This window comes from Pseudonaja textilis, chromosome 1 (genome assembly GCF_049901715.1).
Source record: "Pseudonaja textilis isolate UNSWEBS1 chromosome 1, rPseTex1.2, whole genome shotgun sequence".
Taxonomy (NCBI): domain Eukaryota; kingdom Metazoa; phylum Chordata; class Lepidosauria; order Squamata; family Elapidae; genus Pseudonaja; species Pseudonaja textilis.
In genome coordinates, this window is record NC_141990.1 from 169,878,399 (window position 1) to 169,896,979 (window position 18,581).

Here is an 18,581-nt window from a genome sequence, read left to right on the forward strand (position 1 = left end):
TTGTCTATAGTGCATGCTCTATGCATGTGAATATTCTGCAGTAAAGCTGAGTGTTAATAAGGAGGTTGTCAAGACATTCTTCTATATATAGATTTCTATTGAATGCAGTGGTCATATCATAAGAGCCTGGTTTTTCATCCAGCTGTTTTTTCCAATAGCTGCAGTTTATAGGTTGCAATGTAAAGCCACTGAGTGTGCTTTCTTTCTTTGTTCAAGTGAGTAATGGCTCTCTTAAACAAAAAAAATGAGGAAGCAGGGTCAGACAAGATGTATTTAACTCTGTACAACCTGTACAGCCTCTGCCCTATGGAAAACTTCGCCCCTAAAGTTCAGCAGGCCTCCATCCTTCTTTTACAGCCTTCTGTAAGGCTTTAAAAACCTGATATCCCCCACCCACCAAGCATTGGGAAATTAGATGATGGCACTTTAGCAAAGACTAGCACCAGGTTTTTATTGTTTCTGATCTTTTACGTTTTAATTGGTTGAGCTTTATATTTTATAAAATGATTTAATGTATCTTTTAATTTTTGAAAGGGAGTCATCCAGAGTTGGTTGAAAGATGGGTGGCTATACAAATGTTTTAAATACATAAAATAAAACCTGTAAAATGTAACATTTTATTAATCAGATATTCATAGACAAAAGGCATGTTGAATAAAACATTGCTATTATACTCAAGGTCAAAAGGGGTTAAATTTATTTACTTGCATTTTCCAGACATTTATTATTTGTCTATTAAATTTAAAACCTGTTTTTCCTGAGTCTAATGGATCCTAGTCAAACACATTTATCATTCAATTATGCTGTATCTCATTTTTTCAGTGATTTAACTGAAAGATATTTCTCGGTTATTTTCTTACATTTCTTTAATGAACCTTTTTTTTCTTTTTGGTGACAATTGCAGGCCAGTTTCAAGATGTTGAAAAAGTAACCATGGAGATAGTACAAAATACAAGAACGCCTCTTTTGATTTTTGGCAGCATCCAGATATCTCTGAATTATTTTTTAAAAAATAAAGAGATGTTAGCTCATGTTTCCCACCAGGGACAATTTTGAATCTATTTCAGACCCAAGGGAACAAACTGAAAAAAAAAAGTGGGGAAGCTTAGAAAAGCCTATTTGTTTCTGCTTGGTACTTTGTTATGAAAAAACAAATAATTCAAATATTACTTAGAACATTACATGTAAAAATGATAAAGTTATTTTCTAAGATGTTACATATAAGTATAACCTTGAGAATTAGAATAAAAGATGCTTCACATCGAGTAAACATTTCAAAACATAAATGCTTCCACTATCACTTAAAAGGTATTGTACATAATTGTTGTCTTTTTCTTCTCAGCAAATTTAACAATTTTATCTGAAAAAAATGACACAATTAGTACTGGGAAAAGATAGGAGGTCGAGAAAATGATGGCCAGACCAGAACTTACATTCTGTGAGTAAGGTGGGATAATTGCAGAGTAATAGTTTCATCTGGGAGCATAATGTGTCGATATTTCACCTATTTCGGCAGTTCTGAATATGATTGTCCTATATAAGCCTTGCTGAATTCAAGCTTGGATGCAGTTTTCTAGATCTGTTGCACAACAGTTCCCAGCAGCCTGCAGCCAACATGGTCAGTATCAAGAGATCCTTGAAGACATAATTCAACAACATCTGGGGGACCTTATACAATCTTTGGGCCATCAGTTTTCAAGGACCTTGGGAGGGATAAGTGTTCTATATTAACATACTCCAAACGTTGAAATCTGATTGGTCCACACAGACCGCTTCCCGATTGGTCCACTGAACGGCCGTGATTGGCTTTCTAAGAATCAACCACAATTGGCCAAGCCGATCACGGGAGATTCAAAGTGTCATTGGCCGTCAAGCCGCGAGCATTCCCTATATGAAGGGCTGCCGCAGCTCCAAGATCTTGTACAGGTCTTAACTTAAATAAAGAGCTTCAAGTTCACTAGTCTCGCATCTCGTCTGTACCCGATCAAACACTGGTGACGAAGGTGGGATGGTGAGACACCGAGACCAACAAAGCACATGGTGAATCGATGCCAAAATCCAGATGAGATGGCCGGCAACACCTCACCACCCGCACCCTTCGACCAGGCTGCCGAGGATTGGGAATCATACATTGACCGATTCCTAATGTTCCTCGAGAGCAGCAATCTAAAGGATGCCAATGGACAGAAAAAAAGGGCCGTGTTCCTGACACACTGCGGCCCCGCAATGTTCAAAATGGCTAAAGCCCTAGCCAAACCCGCCGACGTGAAGGAGATGGACTGGGCCGACCTCGAACCATTGCTGCGGCGCCACTATGCCCCCGCCGTGCCCAACCTCATCAGAAGGCACGAGTTCTATCGGTGGGACCAGAAAGAGGGTGAGAGCATCAGCGATTTTTTGGCCACGCTGAGGGACCTTGGGGGCATATGCAGCTTCACTGACCTGGATGAGGCCCTACAAGACCGCGTGGTCCTCAGTCTCAGGGACCCCATCCTCCAGAGCCATCTGATGGCAAGGACAGACATCTCAGTCACCGAGGCCATCGCCGAAGCCACCAAGCAGTCCACAGCCCAGATGCAGCAGATGCATGCAGCAGACCGACCACCGACCACGGAGACGGCACCAACCCTGGAAGCATGACCAGAGGCCAACCACAAGACCACCACAATGCACCACGGAGACCTTGACTCCTTCTCAGATACCGAGGACTACGAGGAGGAGATCCACTGGCTGCAGGCGGAACGAGACCGGCGAGAACAGTGAGGTCATAAGTCGGGGTTCCAGTGCGCCGGGTGCGGGGGTGACCATCCACGCTCTGAATTCTGGTTCCTCGATGCCATCTGTCGGCACTGTGACAAACGGGGGCACATCGCCAAGGTGTGCTGGAACAAGAGGAACCACAGCCCTCAGCGACGAGACGGCAGCCCTCGGCGACGAGATGGCAGCCCCCGACAATGAGAAGGCACCCCCCCAGGACCAGAGACCATCACGCCAAGAACTGATGGAGCCGGGACGGGCGGAACAAGCGGTTCATCGAGGCCAGGCGAAAAGAGGAGACCCATCAGACGGTCATCATCAGGCACTCAACAACCCTCGATACTCGGAAAATGCACATGGAGGTAGGCATCAAAGACCAGCCATGCGTGATGGAGGTAGATTCCGGATCCTACCTCTCCATGGTCTCCTGGTGCACAATCAAGCGCCTGGTGCCTACCATCCACAGGGGTGATCTAGAAAGCCAGAAGCTGACCCTGAAAGACTATCAGGGGAACCGCATCCCCGTGGCCAGGATTGGGCATTTTAAAATATCCTTCAAGGGGCGCACAGAGGTACTTCCGCTCACCGTCATGAACAAAGACTGCCCAAGCCTGCTGGGACTACAGTGGTTCGCACCATTGGGGTTCGAGGTGACAGGCATCAACCACGTCGCCGAGGCGGACTGGGAGGAAACGCTCGTGAGGGACTTCCAGGAGGTCTTAGGCAAGTACTGGGGGTCCCCAATTTCCTTCAGCCTAAACCCGAATGTTGCCCCAATCCGCCTTAAGCCACGGCGAGTGCCATTTGCGCTCAAGCCCAAAATCGATGAGCAGTTAGACAAGCTCATCGCGCAAGGGGTTTTAGAGCCTATAGACCATGCCCGGTGGGAAACTCCCATAGTCACCCCGATCAAGCCAGATGGGTCCATAAGAATCTGTGGTGACTACAAGGCCACCCTCAACCATGCGTTGCAGCCAAGTGCCTACCCCGTCCCAGTGGTACAGCACCTTCTGCACTCACTGAGGGGAGGTAAGGTCTTCGCAAAACTCGATCTGGCGCACGCATATCAGCGGCTGTCAGTCGATGCCGAGACCGTGGAGGTGCAGACCATCGTCACCCACCAAGGGGTATTCCGGTGCAAATGGCTCCAATTCGGAGTCAGCATGGCACCCAGGGTCTTTCAGAGCCTGATGGAAAGACTTTTACTAGGAATAAAAGGGGTGGTTCCCTATTTTGACGATGTACTGGTGTCAGCTACAAATAAAGAAATTAGAAAGCCACCTAAGGGAGGTCTTGCAAAAATTCAAAGACACCGGACTAAAAGTTAAAAAGGAAAAATGTCAACTTTGCACTGAGAAAGTTGAATTCCTGGGGTACCTCCTAGACAAAAACGGAATCCACCCCATGGAAAAAAAGCTCAAAGCCATCAGAGAAGCCCCTAGACCTAGGAATAAGACTGAACTGCAGGCTTTTCTTGGCCTCATTAACTTTTACAATGTTTTCCTGCCCCAGAACGCAACGGTAGCGGAACCCCTCCATAGACTGCTGGACAAAACTGGGCCTGGGGGAAGCGGGAGGAAAATGCATTCAAACAGACAAAAAACCTGCTAACATCAGACGCAGTTCTCATCCAATACAGCGAGACTCTGCCATTAGCCATGACCTGTGACACCCTTTGGCGTCGGAGCCATCCTCAGCCACACGCTGCCGGACAGAAGAGAAGCACCCATCGCTTTCTTCTTGAGGACGCTATCCAAGCTGGAGAGAAACTACAGTCAACTGGACAAGGAGGCCCTAGCAGTCGTCGCCGGAGTGAAAAGGTTCCATGAATACCTATACGGTAGGACCTTTTCAATCATCACCGATCACAAGCCGCTGCTGGGGATACTGGCAGGGAAGAAGGCCACCCCGAACGTTCTATCACCAAGGATAACAAGGTGGTCCAAGTTCCTTGCCGCCTACTCCTACCAGCTGGCACACTGACACAGGAAGAACATCACGCATGCAGATGCGTTGAGCCGCTCACCCCTGCCCGACCTGGAGGATGACCCGGCACCCACAACAGCAACGCTACACATCGAAACACTACCCAACCCACCCCTGACTGCGTCAGACATTGCCCGAGAGACTAATAAAGACAAACAGCTGATGTGGGTCTTGAACTGGGTGGAAAAGGGGTGGCCGGAAAATGGCGGCAGCAAACAATTCAGGACTTTTCAAAACCAGCAAACCGAACTCTTCACACAGAAAGGTTACATACTTTGGGGGGACAGGGTTGTGATCCCTGAAATGCTACAAAAGAGGGTGCTGTCTATGTTGCATGAGGGGCACCTGGGCATAGTTAAGATGAAAGCCCTGGCCAGGAGTTACACCTGGTGGCCAGGAATGGACAAACAAATCGAGACTTGAGTAGCCTCATGCGGGAGATGCCAGGAAACCAGACTCAGCCCTCCCTCCGCCCCAATCCTGGAATGGGAAACCCCCAGGAGACCATGGTCCAGGATCCATATAGACTTCGCCAGACTAACCAAGGGGCACACATTCCTGATAACGGTCGATGCTCTCTCCAACTGGCTGGAGGTAAGCGCCATGAAATCCACCACCACGGAGGCCGTTATCAAAAAACTAAACAAACAAACTCACAGCCTACCAGACGTGCTGGTATCAGACAACGGGCCACAATTGACTGCACTGGCATTTGAAAAATTCCTGGCAGAAAGGGGCATACAACATGCGTTGACAGCACCCACTCATCTGGCGGCGAATGGGTGGGCGGAACGCATGGTTCGTTACACAAAAAATGACATACAAAACTTCGAAACCAGGGACATACAGGAAAAAATAAATAAACTGCTATTAATACAACACATAACACTCAACACAACGACCAACAAAAGCCCAGCAGAACTCCTCATGGGCAGAAAATTATGGTCCCAGTTAGATAGACAGCACCCCACCTACAACCCCGATAAACCCCCAGACTCATCGAACACCGAACATTTAACACAGGAGACACAGTCTACGCTAAAAAGTTTATAGGAGACCCGCTCTGGGTACCTGCAAAAATAACCCAGGTAACAGGCCCCCAATCATACCGCCTACAAACGGACGATGGAAGAAGCTGGAAACAGCACATCAACCAACTAAAGTCAAGAATAGCCACCGACAACGAAGACAACTCGCAAACACCACAAAAAGTCACTAATAAAGAAACCAGAGGGCGGGGGGGAAACCTCAAGCAATAAACAAACAGAAAAAGAAAACCCTAAAATACAAACCAAACACCCCCAAGCCAAAATAAACCAGCAATACTCACCGGTAGATGACGAACCAACAGCAGATGAACAACCCAGAGCTTCACCTGGAAGGAGCAGCCAAGCCAGTTCAACCAGCCCGGAAAGACCAGGCGGGAACAATGGAACCGGCAGCTCAACCAACCCAAGTAGACCAGGAGGGAGCTACCGCAGTAGGCCCGGCTCACCCTTCCAGGTGGTTCCATCAGGAGAGATGAGAGCAGCAAGGAGTCCATCCGAATTGGTTGAAGACCAAACATCAACTGAACCGTGCAAGTCAAATAGGCAGGTACGAAGCCCCGCCTATTTACACGACTACGTAACCACACTGCATAGGATTGAACCAAGAGGGGAGGGGTGTTCTATATTAACATACTCCAAACGTTGAAATCTGATTGGTCCACATGGACCGCTTCCCAATTGGTCCACTGAACGGCCGTGATTGGTTTTCTAAGAATCAACTGTGATTGGCCGAGCAGATCGCGGGAGATTCAAAGCCCTCTCATTGGCCGGCAAGCCGTGAGCATTCCCTATATGAAGGGCTGCCGCGGCTCCAAGATCTTGTACAGGTCTTAACTTAAATAAAGAGCTTGAAGTTCACTACTCTCGCGTCTTGTCTGTACCCGATCAAACAATAAGCATACAAGTAGAACCTCAGGTGACAACCATAATCTGTTTTGAGAATTTGGTCATCACTTGATTTGGTCGTCACTGGAAACTCACTAAATAAGAATTCAAGATATATTTTGACTGTATTATACAGAGATCCTTATGACTTCATGTATACAATATTCTTAATATTTCTTTCTCCTTAAAAGCTTTCCTTATCTCATAGATAGAAATGGAGAAGAACCTGGTGCCAGTCTGTGCTAATGTGCCATCATCTAATGGGGAAAAATCTAGATCTTTAAAGCCTTATAAAAGGCTAAAAGAATAGAACTTTAGGGACAAGATGTTTCATAAGGCAGGGGCTGTACAGGTTGTACAGAGTTATATGCATCTTGTTTGATCCTGTTTCCACATTTTTTCTATTAAGAGAGCCATCACTTTCTCCCTCTGCACACTTAGTGGCTTTACGTTGCAACCTATAACTATGGCTGCAGCTCTTGAAAAAAACAGCTGGATGAAAAACTAGGCTGTTATATACAACCACGACTTTTAACAGAAATCTATATATGGAAGAATGTCTTGACAAACCTCCTGGTGATTGTCTCCAGTTCTTCCTCTTGTCTTCACTCATATATTTGAATATTAGTGGCTTTACTAAAAATTTCTTCAGCAGACATAAGACAAAATCAATTGTCCAAAATGTACATAGCAATGGATATATATATCATAGCAGCTCTTGTGGGGCCAGTCAGGTGCACATGAGGAAATAAGACCCCCTTTTTGCAAATTTCTTTTAATGACCAATTACAGATTTCTTTGTATGTTATCCTCCCCACCCTGAAAAAAGTAATCCAGAGCAATATGGGGGTGGGGGCATTAGGTTGTGCATTGTAAGACCCAATATGAACTTATTGGGGTAAGAGGAGGGGGGGGAAACTCATACAATTTTCCAAAAACCAAGATCATTCTGGATGGATGAATTATATATGGATTTCTTTTAATTTTTTTTCTACAGATTGTGAGATGTATGAGCCGAATTATTCAATACTCACAACACAGAAACAGGTCTGGTTCACAATTCAAAGGTTTATTAAAGAAAATAAACATTTGCATATGGGCCTTCAAGTCCCTTCCAAAGTGGATTGAGTACAAGAAGAGCAAGCTTCCATATTCAAACAATACATTTTATACACCTGCACAGAACACGCCACACCCAGGGGTGGGTTTCTAACAGTTCTATAGAACTGGTTGTTAACATCACTGGTAGTTCTAAGAACCGGTAAAACTGACCCCTGTTGGCCCCGCCCCTATCTGCTGCTCCTATGGCCCCCAAACCATTTTTTTTACTGTGCATGCACGAAAATCCCTTATTCTCCCCATGTGCCCCTCCCTTCACTGGCCCCAGCCCCTGCCCCTATCCACTGCTCCAAAGTAAAAAAAAAAGTTTTTTTTTTAAAAAGCGGGGTTTTTTACTGTGCATGTGTGAAAATCCCTTCCTCATTTTCCCCCATCTGCCTCTCCCTTTGTTGACCCAGTCCCCATCCCTATCCACCACTCCAAAGTAAAAAAAAAAACATTTTTTTAAAAATGGGTTTTTTTACTGCGCATGCATTAAAATCCCTTCCTCATTCTCCCCGCCTGCCCCTCCCTTCACTGGCCCTGGCCCCCATCCCTATCCACCATTCCAAAGTTAAAAAAACATTTTTTTTAAAAAAAATGGGGTTTTTAACGGCATAAACGTGAAAATCCCTTCCTCATTCTCCCCTGTCCGCCCCTACTTATAATGCATGTGCACTAACTATAAAAATTTTCCTGCCCAGCACCATTGCTCACACCAGTATCAACAGCAGCAGCAGCAGCAGCAGTAGCTGAGCCAGCCAGCCAGCCACCAGCCAGCCATCGCTACTTGCCTTCTGCCGCCCTGCTGAGTGAGTGAGGGCAAGCCGCAAGCCCCGGTTGCCACTGCCGCTAACCACCCTAACCCGGCCGGCCTGCCTTGCCTGGCTGGCCTGCCTCCCCGGCCTGCCCGCCTCCCTGACCTGCCTGCCTGCCTTGCCTGGACTGCCTCCCATGGTGGCTGCCATTAAAAAAGGCGCAAGCCATGGCCACCACTGCCGCTAGCCATCCTCACCCACCCGGACTGCCTAACCCGCCAGCCTCCAAAGATGCGGATCAGTAAATATGACCTCCAACCTGGTCGCCTACCTACCGCCGCCAATCCTGGTCGATTGCCGACTCCCAGGATGCCCACTGCCTTTGCTGATGCTCCCTGCCTCACCCGCCCCCATCTTCCCTCGCCCACGGCCCTCCATTGTTGCTGCCTTGCCTTCCCACCAACAATTGGTAGTGAGGAGGCAAAGCAGCAAGTCCTACCAGCCTGGTCCCCTACCTCCTCCTACTGCCACCGCCCCCAGCCTGGTCGAGAGCCGACTCCCGAGCTGGTTGTCCTCATCGCAGCAAGCTTGAAGATTAAGGAGGACCCCGGTTAGCTAGCTTGCCAAGTTGCCTGTCTCATTTTTGGTAATTTACTTTTTTTATTTATGTATTTATTTTTTTACTATCTGTTTTTGTTTTTATTAATCATAAAAACAAAACAGATACTAAATAAATACATAAATAAAAATTATTTTACTATTCATCTTGATGTTTCTTTCTCCTTTGCTTTAAGAAACATCAAGATGAATAGTAAAATAATTTTTCATTCATTAAATTTATTTCATTTTCATCTCTTCGTTTTTCCACTGTTGTGCAAACATAATTCTAGCTGCTGTTAACACGTGTAACATTAAATATGAATTGTACTCCCTTTATTTATGTGGGTACCAACAAAAATATTTCTGGTTTTAAAATTTAAATCTATATTTTGCTTTACCATTTTTGCTAGCCTTGATACTATATCCTCTTGAATAGCTACACTAGCAGTGCCCAATACTGAATTCATACAGTATATTCCAGTTTTTTAAACTGAGGAATAAATTTCAGAAAAAGAATTCAGTATTGCTCTGTGAATGTGCCTATCCATTCCATTTGTACTCTAACTTCTTAGATGATTTTGTACTATTATCTTTTTTTTGTACTTTATATATCTCCATAAGGCTGGTAAAAGCTTCAGTATATTTTTAAGCTGCATTCTAAAAAGGTTAGGCAACCAAACATGGCTTCCTCTGGCTTCTCTCTCTCTGCTATAGAGAAAGCATTCCATTTGGTCCAGGTAAGTAGTCTTGGCTAGGAAAGATTTCTACTGGCACAAAATAACAAACTCCCTTGGTTTGTTAATAGTATTTCCATTTTAAGTTTTTTTTTTCAATTAATGAATTGTAATTATTAAAATATCAGCCATTCTTTTATATACACAGTGCAACATCTTTTTATAGGCGGTCATTTTCAAATCCACTTTCAATTCCGTCTCATTCTTGTCTGGTGAAACTTGTTCCTCTTCCATAACATCTTTTAAATACTAGCTAGCTATAGTGTCAGGGACTCTTAAAAGTAACTGAATATTACTGATCTCCGTTCCTCACCTGCTTTCTTTGCTTGCCACTGCCTTCACCACTCAACCTACAACAACAATCGAGTCCCATTGTTAAAATTTTGTAGCATATTGCCAAGATGAAAAGGCAAATGAGTTTGTCTGCTTTCTTTGGCAAGAAAACAAAGGGAGATCCAAAAGAGTCACAACCACAACCATTGGAGTCTGAGGAAAGCAGAGCCAGCATATCAACCATCGAAGAAAGCGGAGCCAGCACATCATCCACACCATGACTAGAGGAAGGAGCCAGCACATCATCAGGTAGTGGAAGAACTGAATCAGATATTGAAGGGAACCTTCCTGACTGCTGGATACTGCAGCAGTACAATAATTTTAGGGAAAAATATGATGGACTGGACGTTTCCCAGAAAAAATTAGTTGCAAGCATTGTAGAAGATTTGAAATTTCGACCAAAGAAAAAAGTGTCCACGGAGCTAAGGAGTGGAAGAATTACCAAATTGAACCATCAGGAAGGAGTAAAGAAATCCAACAAGCTTCCCTCAGAAAGAAATTGAAGGAACATTTCTCATCTAAGGCTCACAACATCTGTACAGAGAAGTTGAAGCAATGTGAGCAGGATGTCATAAGCAAAGCACTGGAGAGGATGATTGAGAAATATTTGGGTAGTACGTGTAGAGTGTTTACTACAGTGTATAGTCTGGCAGAAATGTGCAGACCATTTTCATATATAGAAGATCCGATTGAATTACAAATAACAAATGGTTTAGATTTGGGAACAGGGTTGCATTCACATAGAACTGTAGTTGCAATAGTAGATTTCATTGCAAAAGATATCAGGAAACATTTATTTACCAAAATTATTGAGAAAATTCACAAAATCTGTTTGATAATTGACGAAGCCTCAATATCTTCCAAACCAGTTCTTATGCTATACTTAAAAGTTGAGGGTCTAGCTTTCTCATGAACAATTTTCCTTGAACTAGTAGAATTAGATAAACAAGATGCAGAGACGATATATTGTTCGGTTATAGAAAGTTTGAATAAAGCTGGGTTTAATAAAAACTATCTGGAGAAACATTTAATTGGGTTTTGCTCTGATGGAGCCAGTGTTATGCTTGAGAGAAAATCTGGGATAAGCACGAGGATAGCCAAAGAGTTTCCAAATATTACAATATGGCACTGTTTAAACCACCATCTGCAACTTGTTTAAGATGATTATATTAGGGAAATAAAGCAAATCAATCATTTTCAATTTTTTATTGATAAAATATATTCTATTTTCCATCAAGCGAATAAGAACCTAATTGAACTTAACAAAATTTCCGAACAACTTCAGATTGAAATTATAAAAATTGGTAGAGTTTTTGGACCAAGATGGGCTGCCTGTAGTTTAAGATCAACCCTAGCTGTGTGGCATGCTTATCCAGCGCTACATCCGTTTTTCTGTTCAAATAAAAAATACTCTGGTATGGCTGCCCATCTTGAAAACGCATATTTTCTCACTGATTTGGCCGTGATGATTGATGTGCTAACTGAAATATCTCCCCTTTCTAATGCATTGCAAGTGAGAAACATAGACATTATAAAGGCTGAAAAACTTGTGATAAGATCAATTAGATCATTTGAAATGCTTATAGAGGAAAAGCATTCATATGAAAATAAGGTTGATGAATTAATTACTTCAGAAACCTTTAAAAATATAAATTTTATACAAAATCATCGATTTGTGGGACTTCCTCGTGAAAAACTTATACAAAGCATTATAAGTAATTTAAAGAAAAGATTGATGGATTGCGAACATTTAAAAACAGGCTACCAATTTAAAGACATTGATCAATTAAAATTTCTAAATTATTTGGGGCCAGATTATTGGAACATTGAAGAAGTGGTGGTTCCATGGAGAGCAGCTGAAGGACAATTGGTTGCATTTGGTCAAATTTTCAATTATGAAATCAATATTAATGATTATCGTGATTTCATAGAAAATGTACTAAAAGATTCTAAAAATTATACAATTCCTTGCAGCATTAAAAACGCTAGAGATATTATTAAAACTATTGCAGTCAGTTCAGCAGAGGTGGAAAGGGCTTCTCGCAGATGAACATAATATGTTCAGAGGGCAGAAGTTGCCTTACAGTTTCCAATATTACAAACCTCCTGACCATCAGTCTAATTGACTTACCTCTGCAAGAATGGGACCCTGTTCCTATAGTAAAGAAGTGGTTACGGGCACATCATCACACAGCTGATGATGCTTGTGTTAAACACAAGAAAACTGTAACTTGGGACGATAATAGAAAAGCAATTTGGGAGTACTTTAAATAAGTTTTATTGTTTTTTGTAAAGTTTTGTTATGTAATAGTTTTTGATTAATATTTTAAAATGTTGTAACAATATAGTTTTGTGTACCTTTTTATTATTTAAGCATTAGAGATATGACATAATAAACTACCTTTGTTTTGGTATATCTTTTTTAATACTTAGTCATTCGGGCAAAGAAGTGATGTTGAGTTGGCCTTGCCCAGCCCTCTGCAGACCTCCCCGTAGCTGCCCACGCCTCACCTTGCCCTCTCCAGGGTTCCCCAGGCCTTGGAAACTGACAAAAGGCACTTGCTAAGCAATTGGACATTAAGCAAGGACCTGGTCATTAAGCAAGGACCAGTTAAATTTGGGTTGCCAGCCATATGGCCACACCCACCCCAGTCACATGACCATAGCCACACCCAGTCAGCAAGCCACTCCCACCTCAGTCACATGATGACCAAGCCACACCCACAAATTAGGCCATGCCCACAGAACTGGTTGTTAAGAAATTTGAATCCCACCCCTGCCCTTATTCTCTATATTCTAAAATGAGGTAAACTATAAGCTTGAGAGTCAGCATGACATTGTTTTCTGTGTTTCAGTGTCTTACCTTGTTTTACTGCTGGGCTTTACCTTGGGAGGATGTCCCTTATAACAATGCATCACGTACTTGTAACTTTTTAGATTTTAGGGTGGGGGTTTTATGCAGAAAAAGAAAAAGAGGAAGCTTACAGAAAAGCATCAGAAAGAGCAGAGAAGAATCTTCTAGTCTAACTACATAAAAATTCCATTATAAAAGAGTAACTTATAATTCTTTTCTCTCATACTGGAATCATGAGAATTCAATTTTGGGAAGAAATATATTTCCAAAAGCTCATTTCAGAATTTGTCTTGACCTTGTTACAGATTTATGAAATTTAATATTGTAGAAATTACTACAGAAGGTCTTCCTTTCTGCACCCCCCCCCAAAAAAAAACTATCTATGAGATTTTAGCTTCAGAAATGCTTTTAGCCAGGAGTAAACAATCCGTGAAATTTGGGTGAGAATACAGAAAAAAATGTGAATTACTTCTTCATAATTTAAAAAATGTTTATTGTCAAGCACTTTTCCAACCTTTTCCTGTAAATGTCTCTCAGGGGAATGTGAGAGTGAGGAGTGAGAGAGTGAGAGTACTGTACTGTTCAGTGATTAAGGCACCAGGTTACCTAAACAATGGTGAGTTCTAGTCCTGCCATGAAAGCCACCTTGGGCCAGTCTCTCTCTCTCAGCCAAACTCGCTTTACATGATTGTTGTTGTGGGAAAAATAGGAGGAGAGAGGACTACTAGGTATGTTTGCCATCTTGAGTTACTTATAAAGATAATAAAGGCAAGATTAAAAAGTAAAAATGAACCAAGACACCTGTCCAATGGACTGTTTCAGTTTTTGTCATTTCTATTGCAGTAATTTGGTGCTAAAAACATGCTAGAATTTTGTTGGATCTGGGAGGACGGGTCCAAGGACGGAGACAAGACTCAGATAGCAACAACAGCTCTTTATTAGTGACTTCAGATCTGAGCGAAATATCCCAGCCACAGCAGCCCCTTATATAAGGCTGGCTGCGGCTAGGCAGCCAATGACGGTGATTTGAGTTTGCCAATCGCGGCAGCCCATTAACTAGCCAATCGGATCAGTCTGAGGCGACCGATCACGATCCGCTGTCAGCGGGCCAATCCGAGTTGCAGGCTTTCAAGCCTGCTAGTCCGGAACACCGCTCCCCTCTCGGTTCCATTTAAGGGGCGGGGTTATGTAGTCTCGCAGGTAGGCGGGTCTTCGCACCTGTCTACCTGACTTGCATAATTCCAATTGCCCGTGTTCAGTTTCAGGTTCAGATGGGCTGCTTGCTGGATCTGCCTGGGACGGTGAACCAGTGCCATAGTTGCGACTCTCTTCTGGTGACCTCGAGATGGTTGAGTCGCCAGCTTCGTTGCTACTGCTTGGGCTCCCAGGGCTTGCTGAGCCTGCTTGGCTGCTGCTTCTAGGTGAAGTGTTCGTTTGCCCAGGCTCTACTTCAGTTGGTAAGTATTGTAAGCTTTGATGTGGTGATCTTGGGGTTAGTTCTTGTAGGCCAGATGTTGGTTCTGTTCCAGGACTCACAGTTTCCCTTCCCCCCCTGGTGTTGAGGTTGGGGTCACTGATGGAAGTTGTGGTCAGCCTGGAACATAGCTGGTCAATGTGGCGTTTCCACGCTTTGCCATCAGTGGTTAGTAGGCGGTAGGAGCGGGGGCCTGTGACCTGAGTTATTTGGGCAGGAATCCACAGGGGATCCCCTGAAAAGTTTTTTGCAAATACAAGGTCTCCTACCTTAAAGGCACGGTGCTTGCTGCTGGAGCCCAGGGGCTTTTCCGGGGTGTAAGCAGGGTGTAGCCGGTCTAGAGGCGATCTGAGTTTCCTGGCCATCAGAAGTTCAGCTGGGCTCTTGTTGGTCGTGCTGTTGGGTGTGATGTGCTGGAGAAGGAGCATCCTAGTGACTTTATCGTAGATGTTTCCTTGTTCCATTTTTTGTAGAGTTTTTTTGTGAACTGAACCATTCGTTCAGCTCTACCATTCGCTGCTGGATGAGCCGGCGATGTCAGTGCATGTCGGATGCCACAGTCTGCTAGGTATTGTTCGAAGGCTAAGGCAGTAAATTGGGGCCCATTGTCGGATACCAGAACATCGGGTAGGCCGTGTGTTGCAAAAGGTCTGTTCAATTTCTTGATGACTGCATCTGTGGTGGTTGTTTTCATTTTATTAACCTCGAGCCAGTTAGAATATGCATCTACTGTTATTAGAAAAGTATGCCCTTTCGTAGGTCCCGCAAAGTCGATATGAATACGCGACCAGGGACCTCTGGGTGTTTCCCATTCGGCTGGTGGAGCTTTTGGTGGGGCTGAGCATGTTTCTTGGCATCTGTTACAGGTGGCGACCCAGGTTTCAATTTGTTTGTCCATACCTGGCCACCAGGCGTAACTCCTCGCCAGCGCTTTCATACGCACGATGCCCGGGTGTCCATCGTGCAGCAATTGTAGAACTTTTTTTGGTAGTTTTGCTGGTATGACCACACGGTCTCCCCATAAAACACACCCTCTTTGTGAGAAAAGTTCTGTTTGTCTGTTCTTGAAGGGTTTAAAGGTTTCGTTGGGCCCAATTTCTGGCCATCCCCTCTCTACCCAGCCAAGAACTCGTGCCAAGCATGAGTCTTTTTTGGTTTCAAGGGCGATGTCTTGAGCTGTTAGTGGTGGTGAGGGGATTGTCTCAATTTGTAGTATTGGTAGTATGGGATCTGGGTCATCTTGCAGTTCGGGTAGTGGAGAGCGGCTCAAGGCGTCTACGTGGGGAATAGTTTTTCCAGGGCGATGCTTCAGTTGATAGTCATAAGCGGCTAGGAACTCCGACCACCGTGTCATTCTGGGAGATAGAATGTGTGGAGTGGGTTTGTCACCTGCCAGGATGCCAAGTAATGGTTTATGATCTGTGATGATGGAAAATGATCTCCCATATACATATTCGTGGAACCTTTTGATTGCAGATACAATTGCAAGGGCTTCCTTGTCTAGGTGACTATAGTTTCTTTCTGTTTTTGACAAGGTTCTTGAAAAAAATGCAATAGGTGCCTCAGTACTGTTTGGTAGGACGTGGCTCAGGATGGCCCCCACCCCAAAAGGTGAGGCATCACAAGTCACAGTCAATGGGAGTGTTTCGTTATACTGTATGAGCACTGCATCTGAAGTGAGAAGGTCCTTTACTTGTTGGAAAGCATGTTCCTCCCATCATCCCCAAATCCAGGAGGCCCTTTTATCGAGAAGTCTATGAAGGGATTCAGCAACGGTCACCTTCTGGGGTAGGAAAATGTTATAAAAGTTAATGAGTCCCAGGAAGGCTTGAAGGTCTGTTTTGTTTTTGGGTCTTGGGACATTTTTGATGCCTGCCAATTTCTTTTCTGTAGGGTGAATTCCTTGTTTGTCAAGGAGGTAACCAAGAAATTCAACCCTTTCCGTGCATAACTGGCACTTTTCCTTTTTTACCTTGAGGCCAGCATCTTTGAACCTTTGTAGGACCGTTCTGAGGCGTTTCTCAAAATGACTCTTTGTTGGGGTGGCTATTAATACGTCATCAAAATAGGGCACAACCCCTTTTATGCCCTGAAATAGTCTCTCCATCAGGCTTTGAAAAATGCCTGGTGCTACGCTGACTCCAAACTGGAGCCTGTTACATTTGAACACGCCTCGATGTGTAACTATAGTTTGGGCTTCGGCGGTTTCGGCATCGACTGGCAGCTGTTGATAAGCTTGGGCCAGATCAAGTTTTGCGAATATTCTGCCACCCCCAAGTGAATGTAGGAGATGCTGGACGACTGGTACCGGATAGGCGCTCTGCTGCAGTGCGTGGTTGAGGGTGGCCTTGTAGTCTCCACAGATTCTCAAAGACCCGTCAGGTTTTATGGGGGTGACAATTGGTATCTCCCATTGGGCGTGATCAATGGGTTCTAACATGTCTTGTGCAATTAATTTGTCCAGTTGCTCATCAATTTTGGGTTTGAGAGCAAAAGGAACTTGGCGTGGTTTTAGGTGAATGGGCGCAATGTCAGGGCGGAGATTAAATGAAATAGGGGACCCTTTGTACTTGCCTAAATTTTCACTGAAAACTTCCTGGAAGTCCTGGACAAGGGCCGCTTCCCAGTCATCGTCTTCGGTATGGTGAATGCCTACCATTCCGATTCCTAATGGTGCGTGAACCACTGAAGGCCCAGTAGGCTAGGTCAGTCTCTATCAACAATGGTGAGTGGTAGTATTGCAGTATGTCCCTTGAAAGAAACCTGGAAATGGCTGGTGCCAGCAACTGGAATCCGGTTGCCTTGGTAATCTTTTAATATGAGTCTCTGACTGCTGAGATCTCGGCGGCGGATGTTGGGAATCAGTTGTTTAAAGGTTTTCCAGGAGACCATGGATAGGGAAGACCCGGAGTCTACTTCCATGATGCACGGTTGATTTTCGATGGTGACTTCTACATGGATTTTTTTTGTATCTAGTGATGAAGCGTGGCCAATGGTGATGATCTGATGTGCCTCCTCTCGTCTGGGTACGCCAGTAAACCTTCGGGGTCTGTTGTACTGGTTCCACTGGTTGCTTGGGCGGTCCCTCTGTGTGGTGGGGTTGCCATCGGTTCTTTTGGGGCTGTTCCCTCTCCGTCGGGGGCTGGAGCCTCTTTTATTCCTGCATACCTTAGCAATATGTCCTCGTTTTTCACAAAAATGACAGATGGCATCTAGGAATCTGCACTCGAATCGTGGATGGTTCCCACCGCACCCGGCACATTGGTAGTTCAATTTATGACCCTGCTGGTCCTGTTGTTCACGTTCTGACCGGAGTCTGTGGACTTCTTCTTCCTCACTGTCTGAGGAGGATTCGACATCTTCGTGATGGGTGGCGGACGTGTATTTGTCTGAAGGCTTCCCCGTATCATTGGTGGGTTGGCAGTTGGCCCCACTGGTTTGGCGCATTCGTGCTGCTGATTTATGAGTGGCTTCAGCTGCAGTGGCATCTGCTATGGAATCTGCAAGGGAAATGTCTCCTTTGGCCATGATCTTGCTTTGGACGGTTGGATTCCTCAGGCCAAGGACAATTCGGTCCCTCATGGCTTCTTCTAGATTGGTGAAGCCACATAATCCACCCAGGTTTCTTAGGTCAGCCACGAAATCCCCGATGCTCTCACCTTCACGCTGATCCCTCTGGTAAAACTCGTGCCTGCAAATGAGAGTCGGTACTGCTGGGGCGTAATGGTTGCGAAGGATGGGAGCAAGGGTATCCCAGTCCATCGTTTTGACTTCAGCCGGTTTTGCAAGTGCTTTAGCCATTTTAAAAACGGCGGGTCTGCAATGTGTCAGAAAGACTGCTCGTTTTTTTGCTGGGCGTGGCATCTTTCAGGTTGTTGGACTTCAGGAACATTTGAAATCTGTCCATATATGAGTCCCAGTCCTCGCTGGCTGGATCGAATGGGGCGGGTGGTATAGCGCTGCTGGCCATTTCGCTGATGTTGCGCTCTGTCAGCCACGTGCTCCTTCAGCTTTGAGTGCTCAGTAGGCTTCGTTGTCTCTGCATCCCATCCT

The 18,581-nt window shown here is 44.7% G+C and overlaps 1 pseudogene; it reads left to right on the forward strand.

Moving 5' to 3' along the window:
* The first annotated feature begins 10,260 nt into the window (after positions 1-10,260).
* On the forward strand, positions 10,261-12,600 carry LOC148127920 (E3 SUMO-protein ligase KIAA1586 pseudogene; annotated as a pseudogene).
* Positions 12,601-18,581: the final 5,981 nt, after the last annotated feature.